A 9,778-nucleotide genomic window follows, 5' to 3' on the forward strand; every position below is an offset into this window, starting at 1 on the left:
GGATAAAAAACTGATCAGCTCATTTAAATACTTTTATTCCAAATCATTTTTTTTTTTTAAATTCCATTCAACACACTTCTATTGAGCAATCAAACAAAAACAATAGGATGATTACCTGGTCATGCTACTATGCCTGTGCATCTTGTCACTCAGAAAGCAAGGTCGAAGCAGTCCTTTCAAATGTGAATCTTCCCATTCCATTGTTTCCCACTATTTTTTGCTCCCTATGATCTTCTTCACAAGGGGAGACATGTTGTTTATCAAGAATGGAAGCTTTTTCATTCTGGGACAATCTACTAGCCCAGTTTCACAAAGTGAACCACAAACCAATTTCCCTTTGCAAATGCTTGTCAATGCTGGCAAGTCCAGTAGATGCAACTTCTTTAGCTTTGGAAGGGCAGTAATAGCTGCACTATCTTTTACTGAAATTATACACTCCATCCCATAACATTTCACTACTAATATTTTTCGAGACTTTGAAGGTTGTTCACTAGCAGATCCATTGGTATCATAAACTTTAACTTTTGACATCTAGTAATAAATAGTTGTCTCAAATTTTTGAAGGTTTCCTCGTGGACTTTTTCTTTGCACAAGCCATTAAGACTATGAAGATTCCATAAAGCAAGCACTTTTAAACTAGGAAGAACAATTTCTCCATCCTTTGCTATCCACTCTAGTTCATTACAACTTTCAATGGTACATATCATCAACTGCCTTAAATCATCTATGGCAAAAATATCTGACAATTGGATGAAATTGCAACCATCAATTCCTAAAACGTTTGTAGTTCTAGGCAAAATAACTTTCTCTATATTCTCATTTTCAACATTATTTCCATCATATTTACAACTTACTCCAAAGAGAAAAAAATCTAAATTTTTCAATAGCTCAGATTTATCAAGCTTGTTGATATAGCTATTGAAAGTCAACACATCAGTGAAATCTGCTGAAAACTTAGTCAAATTTATTAACCTTTTGATTTCCCCAAATGTTGAATTATCATCAGCATCTTCATTACTTCCAATATCAAAATCTCCACCTGCCACTTTGCATGAGTAGAATTTCAAGACATGGCATTTTTGAAAGTGCTCCAGGTGGAAATCTTCCCCATCCTCCATTGGAAATATCTACTTGTCTTAGTTTTACTAACTTTTCGAGCCCATCTGGTAATTCTTTCAGTGATAATAACCGTCCGAGTTTTAACTGTCTTAGTCTTTGAAGCTTAGCTAGTGAAGGCAAACACTTAAGCCGATTGCATCTCGTTAGTGCATGAAGGTTCATCAAATCAGAAAGTAATCTGGAAGTGATTCTATTTTTGTCTCAGAGAGGTTAAGGACTCTAAGGTTGTGCATATGCTTGAAAAAAGCGTCGGAGAAGGTGTCTAAACAAGGATTTTGATGTAGCAATAAAGTTGATAGCTGGGGACGATTTGGTTGGCCTTGAAATAATTCGATATCATTCGTCATCAATGAGACTCTAGATTTTCAATCCATTCTTCCTCCTTAGGAGACTCCTTCAACCGTAATCCAGCTTTTACCATAAAGAGAGATTGTGCCCTTGTGATGTTGATTGCTAGATTCGAGATCAAGTAGTGCATTTTAACATATTCAATATCAGCTTTGATACTTTCTATCATGCATGCATCTTTGAGCTCCTTGAGATAAGCATGCCCTTTGTCTTTTTCAGTCTCTATACTCCACTCAACCATACTCCTCATCTGAAAGGAAATGAGAACAACTTAATGAGCTTGGGAGCCCAGTAAACAACCACTAAAAATATCATGATCACAAAAAGTTCAAAAATTTCCAAAAATATACAAAGTGTAGCATAATGAAATAATATAAATAAAAAGAAATCCATAAACCAGAAATAATGCAAAACAAATTTTATTTACCAAAATAACAAGTATATAAGTCCCCCAAACAACTAATGCCATAACAAAACATCAGAACTCATTTATTTAAACTCGGTGACCCGAGTCAGATTTCAGAGATCATATGTTTACCCTCGGTGATCTGAGCCAGAATATCAAAAGCCGTTATTCTTCACCAACGGAACGGTACGAAACTATAGTTTTTATGTCAGAAGTACGTGTCGACATGGTCAGTGTTTAACGCCCAGTGACAGGATTATTGCATAGTTAATTGTGGACTACGAATTTCTATAGCAAAAATATGGCGAGTCCAAAATTATCTATACTAGAATTCAGTGATCCCGTTTTCTAACAAAATATTTCCAATTATATCAACAATAACACATTTAGCAAAACCATAAATAATAGCCAAAGTTATAAATATATATATATATATATATATATATATATATATAACAAATAACTTGGAATTCAAAAAAAATAACTTACTTAAACATAATATATAAAAATTTACTAAATAATTAAATTATTACATAAATCAAATGTAAATAACTGTCAGAACGGAATAAGCATCTTGAATCATCAAACAATCCAGAAATTTTCACATTCTTTAATAAATTCCATAAATAAAATAATACTCAGAATTAACCAAAAGGTAAGTATGAAATCAATGTTAGTCAAGAATAAATAATTTACAGTAATATAACCATGTAACCAAATAAGAGAAGAAATAATTTAATAAAAAAAATTAGCAAGTGTCACGAATACATTATATATTAATATTTATAGGTGGTTTACTTATCTGGAAAAATCCCCAAGCTATATAATTCACTTGGACACTAAAATCAGAATTCGAGAGAAGACCCTAAACATAAACATTACATTTAATTTGGCTTAGATTCCAAAGTTAAATTAAAACAATAACCATTGATTAAGTCAAGCTGGCTATTTAGATACTAAATCAAACACACACCACGCACTTAGACCCTAATCAATCAAAGATAAATAAACAAATATTTAACAAACACAAAAGATTTATGGTCTTCAATTATAAGAGGAAAAAAAAACACAATGATGCCTTGCCGATCTGGCAGACTTTTTTTTCTCACACTCTGGCAAAACCTTTAACATGAGGATGACATGATAATCAAATTTCTGGTGTCTTGGACAACTAATAACAATAACATCATTGATAAAGGGACGCAATTTTAGACATAAAAACATGATCATAACGCATGATTATCATTAAGAAAATAAAGGCCACCTGATTTATGACCCCAGCCAATCATCATCCAAGATTAAAAATTTAAATATACACAAGTGATAAGTGCTTGTATATTAGTAATACGAAGTATTCTTTTCTTTCGATGAGCATTACTTTTATCATATTTTAGCGCTAATACATGTGTATTTGTGAACTTTCGTGCATGAAGGGTTGTGAAGCCAAATATGAAAGAAAGAAGCCAAAATAGATTGCGATTATACTTTGTTGATAAAGTCTTGGAGTGAACAAATGTGAAGACACAAGTTGTGACCGAAGATACGTGAATGTGTGCCAACCTCCATGCGCTCAAATACTTGTTGTTCCTTGATGTTTTCCAACCTTTCTCTCTCTCTCTCTCTCTCTCTCTCTCTATATATATATATATATATATATATATAAACAACAACATAACACTATAACCGATTATCAGAAAATAATTACACCATAATTGTCTAAAAGACCAATTCATGCTTAGGTTATAAATCAGATGGTTTGCATAAGAATCACAAAGAACAAGATATTCCATTAAAGAAAATTATGTACCAACCTAGACAACTAAAAAAAACTCAATCTCTAAACAAACAACTCATTAATCTAAACAACAACAATATCAAATCAAGATCTAAAAAGAGAATAAAAATGATTCTACACTTGGCAAAAGATCCGATGAAGGGGAAACTTACCTCACAATGAAAATGACACAAATCCTTGACGAAAAGACCTATCTCTGTCCTCGTCGCCGGCACCACACACCAAAAAAAAAAAAGAAAAGGGAAGAGGGAAGAGGCTAGATCTCTCTGCCTCGTTTTTAATCCAAACGGGGATCTACCACGGAAGAACCGAAGAGGCAGTGACTAGGGTTTCGAAAACCTAAATAAATTATAAAGTTAAATGAAGATTTAAGAAAAGGGGGGTTTTTTTCTCTCCCATAACTGCCATGCGTGCACAACTAAATAAATAAAAAAAAATGTGTGGGGCCCACAACTATCTTCTTGCTTCGGTTCAAACGGGGGTAGTAATTTGGGCAAAATCCTTTGAAGCACATATAATGTTCTTCACCAGAGCCTAAGCTGTTCACATCATTTTCTATCTCCTCCAAGTTCTTTAACCAATTTGTTACCTCTTCTTTCGGTCTCTTTCCATACTGCAGCTTGCCTGTATTCAATTAGGCACTAATGTCTCTTTCTTGGCTCCTCAAAGAATCTATCTCTCTTTGCATAATTTTTTTCATTTTCTTTCACTTTTCTGATATGGTTCAATTGTTTGCAAATTAGTTGGAATGCAAGCTGGCAAGCACATGATAACAGCACTGAGATGGCTCCCACAATGTCCATTGCATGGGATAACAATCAAACTTTCATTAGAAAAAAATGGCCAACATGCAAGCTTAAAAAAATAAAAAATAAAAAGAAAGAAAAAAATGAAGAGACTGCACTACCAAATAGAATAAAAGTATTGTTAGAAGTTAATGCACTTCTTAACATGTTTCTCTCCAGAGTCTGGTTGTTTATAATTAGAGTTTCAATTTTATTACTACAAAGAATATCCATGCCAGCCAATTCCTTTATTGTAGTCATTCTTTGTGAAGCAAAACCTATAGTTATGTTTTGTGTTATAAGCTAGGTTAGCTACTAATTAAGCTATATTGGGGTATTTGTAAGACTTATACTACATAAAAGACAGTGTATACTGTGTCAAAAGCAGAGAACCACTTTAACAAAAATTAGAGAAGAAGAAAAGGGTTGTAGCCTCTCTATTTTAGAGATCTGCATCTTTAACCCAATTTTTGAAATTAATTTCATTCTCTCACTCTCTCTTGAATCTTCAACTACAACTTTGTTTCAACTTTATAAATCTTACACAAAATAGATCATTATGAAAAATAGGAAAATTGGACTTAAGAAGTGATCAATATGGAGGGGGTAACTACAAAATGTTGAACGAGGCAAGGTGCTTGTTGGGTAAATTTTTGTTAAAGTGAATCAACAAAAAACTAGTTATTTTACTTTTGCAGAGAACCCATAAAAACAAATTAATTATGAAGCCAATTGATCATCCAAATGAAACCAGCACAGAAATCCTTCCAACCAAAATGTGAAATTTAGACAAAATAAAAAAACAACAGAATTTAATTTTAAAAATAAAAACAGTGAAATTTAAATAATTCTTCTTACCTTCTGATTACTTTTTTTGCTTTCAAAGCTCATGTATATAAGACCATCACATCTGATTTCAGACCTAGAAAGAAATTCACATATTCCATTGTTAGAGAAAATTTGCATGACACTAGATGAAGATAAAAAAAAGAAATATATATATATATATATATATATATATATAAATTATAAAAAGGAAAAAAGTGTATGCTTGATGGATTTAACTAATAAGATTTAATTTAATCAACTTATATTCAGTTCAAGATAGTTTGAATGCTCAAAGGAAGAGAACGAAGTAAGAAAGATTTGCACTTGCCTAGACGAAAAGAATCTAGCTAGAGAAATAGATGAATGTTCAAATGGTTGTGATTTGGAAAGTCTTTGCCCAAAGAACCAATAAATCAAACTCTTGGGAGCCTTGGAGATCAAATTCCATGGTGAATTATCCACCAGTGACCTGGGCAACTCCCCTACACTCAAAACCATACCCCACTTAGGACGGCAAGTATAAAATATAAATGCATGCAGGTAGCACATTACTTTCTTGTATGTGATAAGTTCTTGTATATAAATATTACTAAGTATACTTTTTTTATATTAAGCATCAGTTTTATCAGATTTCATGGCTCATTCATGTGTATTTGTGATCTTTTGCACATATATGATTGTGGAGACAAGTTTAGAAGAAATGAAACAAAAATAGATCATGGACGCAAGTTTTGAGAAATTTCTTGTACTATGCAAGGATCAAGGCACAAGTTGTGATCATAGACATTTTGGTGTGTGCCAACCTTCAAAATGTGCAAGTGAATATATAAATTAGAGAGGCACAAAGGCAGTCATATTCATTTGTTCCAACTTGTATAATATTGTTAAGAGCTTTATCAATGTTCTTGAAAAGTGAAGATGTGACGTGATCTACCATATGGATGTGTGCCCAACCATGCGGCCTTGATGAAGAAAATGAATTCGGAGTGCTGTAGCAAAAGTATTGTAGCAGTTATTATAATAAATCATTGTAGCAATTTACTGTAGTAGTTAATGTTTATAGCGAGCAGGAAATGAGAAGCTTGGGGATTCACATGCCCATGTGGAATTTCCACATGGGCTTGTGGATGCCTGATTTCAACCCTTTAAATACCACTTCAAGAGTTTGATTTGGGTATCTTTTTTTATTTTTGGCCTATCTTTTGGGGAGAGTGAGGCTAGGATTCGGAGAGGTTTTTGCTGGGATTTTGGAGCGTTCCTATAGCATTCGACATCGATTTTCTTCGGAGGAGAGTTATTGGGGGAGCTTCCGATAGCTTTGATTCGGCGGGGTGTGCCATAATCTTGATGGAGGAGTCTTTGGAGAAGATGAGGCGGCTCTTGAAGACCATCGACACAAACGACAAGAGGGTTATCTCTATAAATTGCTTGCACTTATTTTTTATTTCATCTTTGATTTTGCATTTCTCCATGAAGAGCTAAACCCCTAATGGGTGCTTAGACTTGTAAACCCTAGGATGATTGTGTTTCATTGACTTCTATTATATTTCCTTTAATTGATGTTTTAATTGAGTTTCAATCTTGTGTGTTCATTGATTCAATTTTCCCTTAAAGTGACACTAGGGGTGACAACTTCATTAAGATTGGACTTAGCGAGATTGAAGAGGGTTGAGAGGATGAGTCAAGAGATAGCGGAGCGTCTCCTTTTCCTTCTGGCGTGATTTATCCTACCTCCACATTCCAATAGTTCTTTGCGGTCATGATAGAGTGAAGTGCTCAGAGATCGACTCCACTGGGGCTTAGTTATGTGAGCAACAGAGTGAAGTATTGAGAAATCCTTAGTGTTGGGGCTTAATTGTGATTAGGGATCTTTCGCCTGGACCAAAGGTTTTGATCTACATTAGGGAATAGGGTTTATCACTTAGAATCTCTAGAGCCTTAAGCAGTCATACACAGTGTGAGGTATTGAGAGTTTCTCTTTCCTCGGAGTATAGTGTAGAGGACTAGTCACGGTTGACCTTAGGTTTGGGACCATGTGTCTTTGGATTTTCATGACTCATTAAACTTCAATTAGGAGGCATAATATTAGTCTTACACTTGAAAAAATAATTCTAGTGTGAGCATTGTCCGGGTACCCCATTTTACCATTGATTATTTTCTCCATTTATTCTTGCTTGCTCTCTTTCCTCTTACTTTTATTTTATTTTCATTAATCATTTGAATCACAATCACAAATTGGTTTTCACTTTAGCTAAATAGCAATACTCCTTGTTTCTGAACATCTATTTCATATGGATTCGACTGCCCACTCACCGGGGTATTTTATTACTTCGACAACCTATGCACTTGCGGTACACACACGCAAGGGTTATGTCAGTATACCCAAACGTAACCATCCCATATCCAATTATTTCTTTTCAAAGTGGTTGCATGAATAATCAAATGTATTGTTGGGCAACGGAACATGAAAAATAAATAAACTGAAACAAACTAGAAATTTAAAAGCCCAATTGTGAAACAGACTGTGAGGAAAATCCCAAGTTGAAGTTTTGTTGGATAAAACGTATTTCAATTTGTGGGTGTAGATTTTTTATTTTTCTTATTTTTTGACGAAGGTGAGAAACACCATCTACCAAAAGGGTATCAAAGGGACAGATACGGTGGTGCATTAGTTAGGGTTGCTTAACGACTTCCTAGAAATTTATTATGTTTGGAGGGCTAACACATAGGGCAATTCTGATAGGATCTTGATCTCAAGCAATTGACAAATAATCACTTGAACAAATAAGCTAAATCACTTTAGCATTCATAGAAGAAGATAATTGTATTCTCTGGAAACTCAAACTTGCTTTTTTCAGTCTAAAGAGAATTCAAACATTTAAACAAACAGGTGATATGCATGCCAACTAGGCAGTTCACAAACATACATTCTAACATAGAAAAAACACTACAGAGAAAGTAAAAGCATCTAGACAAACTGAAAAAACAAACACAACATGTTAACTAGCTTTGAGTCTCATCAGCTTCCAATTACAAAGCTCTTACACAGTCGAATTGCCCTGTTTCTAAATACCTACTGCTCCTGGTTACTATAGTGAAGGCTCTGATCAAATCCTAACTCCAACAAATTAGGGCCTGTCACATACGTCTAAGATGATATATCAATGATCACAACCCTATAATGGTAAATCACCTGCCTCGCAACCTAGGAGGGGTGAAAAATCCAGCTCCTCACACAGGGGACCCTGTGAGAGGTGAGTGAACAGTATTGATACAATATTTCCACAATATATCTATAGTATGTTTGCACAATACTGTATTGTACTATGGCACAAGGAATTCGACCATGCACTACTCATCCACCACTCAAGGTGACTTCCACTAGGCTATCTAGTGGTTGTCAGGTGCAAATTACTATATCGTATGATATTATATTATATAGTAATATATAAATTATGAAGATAGAAAAGTTTTTTTAATAAGTGTGTTTCAAGTTTTATATAAACTTTATATTTATATATTATATGAATTAGTTCAAAACTAATTTTTATTTTATTCATATGATTGGTTTTATTTCCATTTGTAATCCATTTGTCTTTATAAAATTAATATAGATTTTATTTAAATTTTGTAATAATGTAATATTATTTTTTAAAAATGATTTTTCAATGGTTCAATTTTTAATATGAAATTTATTTTGTATCATATTAGCCATGGATATTCTTAAAATTTTGATTTAAATATAATTAGTTTTTAAAATAATTAATTTAAAAATAAAAAAATTGTCGAGTTTAGGTTCGCTACTTGACTTGAAATTTTGTGTAATTAATTAACCATTTTTCTAACAGATTCTGGTTAGGTTTGGGTCATGTTTTCCAAAACCTAGTAGGTTTTGATTGGGTTAACAATTTCGGTTTCTGTTTTGATACCTGACCCATGGCCACCATTAATCAAAGGTGTGCATGTCAAAAATCAAATGTCAATCTAATTAAAAGTATGAAAATGGAAAATTAGACCAGAGTAGGATGGTCACAGTATAACACCATACCCATGAAACTAACTCATTTATTATACAAGTTAAATTTATATATATTTCATCGGGCATTTCACTGTGAAAGTTTATTTAAATAAACATTGAGCAAACAACCTAATTGTGTGGTGTGCAGCGCAAATAATACTTTAAATAATCTAAATATTTAATTTTATGCAAACAATTTTGTAACTAGAAGCGACTGAGCAACATTTTTGTATAAAAATATACACTTATGGATACAAAATCCATAATCACTTAAATACAAAAGAAAAAAAAGAACTTGAATACATAAATATATGAGTAACGCTTTTTAGGTCGAATTGATAGGCCGAATCAGTAGTCCGAATGATATAGATGTCAAGTAGGCATCCATATCATCATCCACGTCATTTTTTATCTATTTTTTAAAAAAAATAAGATTTATTTTTTTTTATAATCTATTCCCTAAAATCCTAAAATCTTAA

This window comes from Dioscorea cayenensis, chromosome 15 (assembly GCF_009730915.1).
Source record: "Dioscorea cayenensis subsp. rotundata cultivar TDr96_F1 chromosome 15, TDr96_F1_v2_PseudoChromosome.rev07_lg8_w22 25.fasta, whole genome shotgun sequence".
Lineage (NCBI taxonomy): Eukaryota > Viridiplantae > Streptophyta > Magnoliopsida > Dioscoreales > Dioscoreaceae > Dioscorea > Dioscorea cayenensis.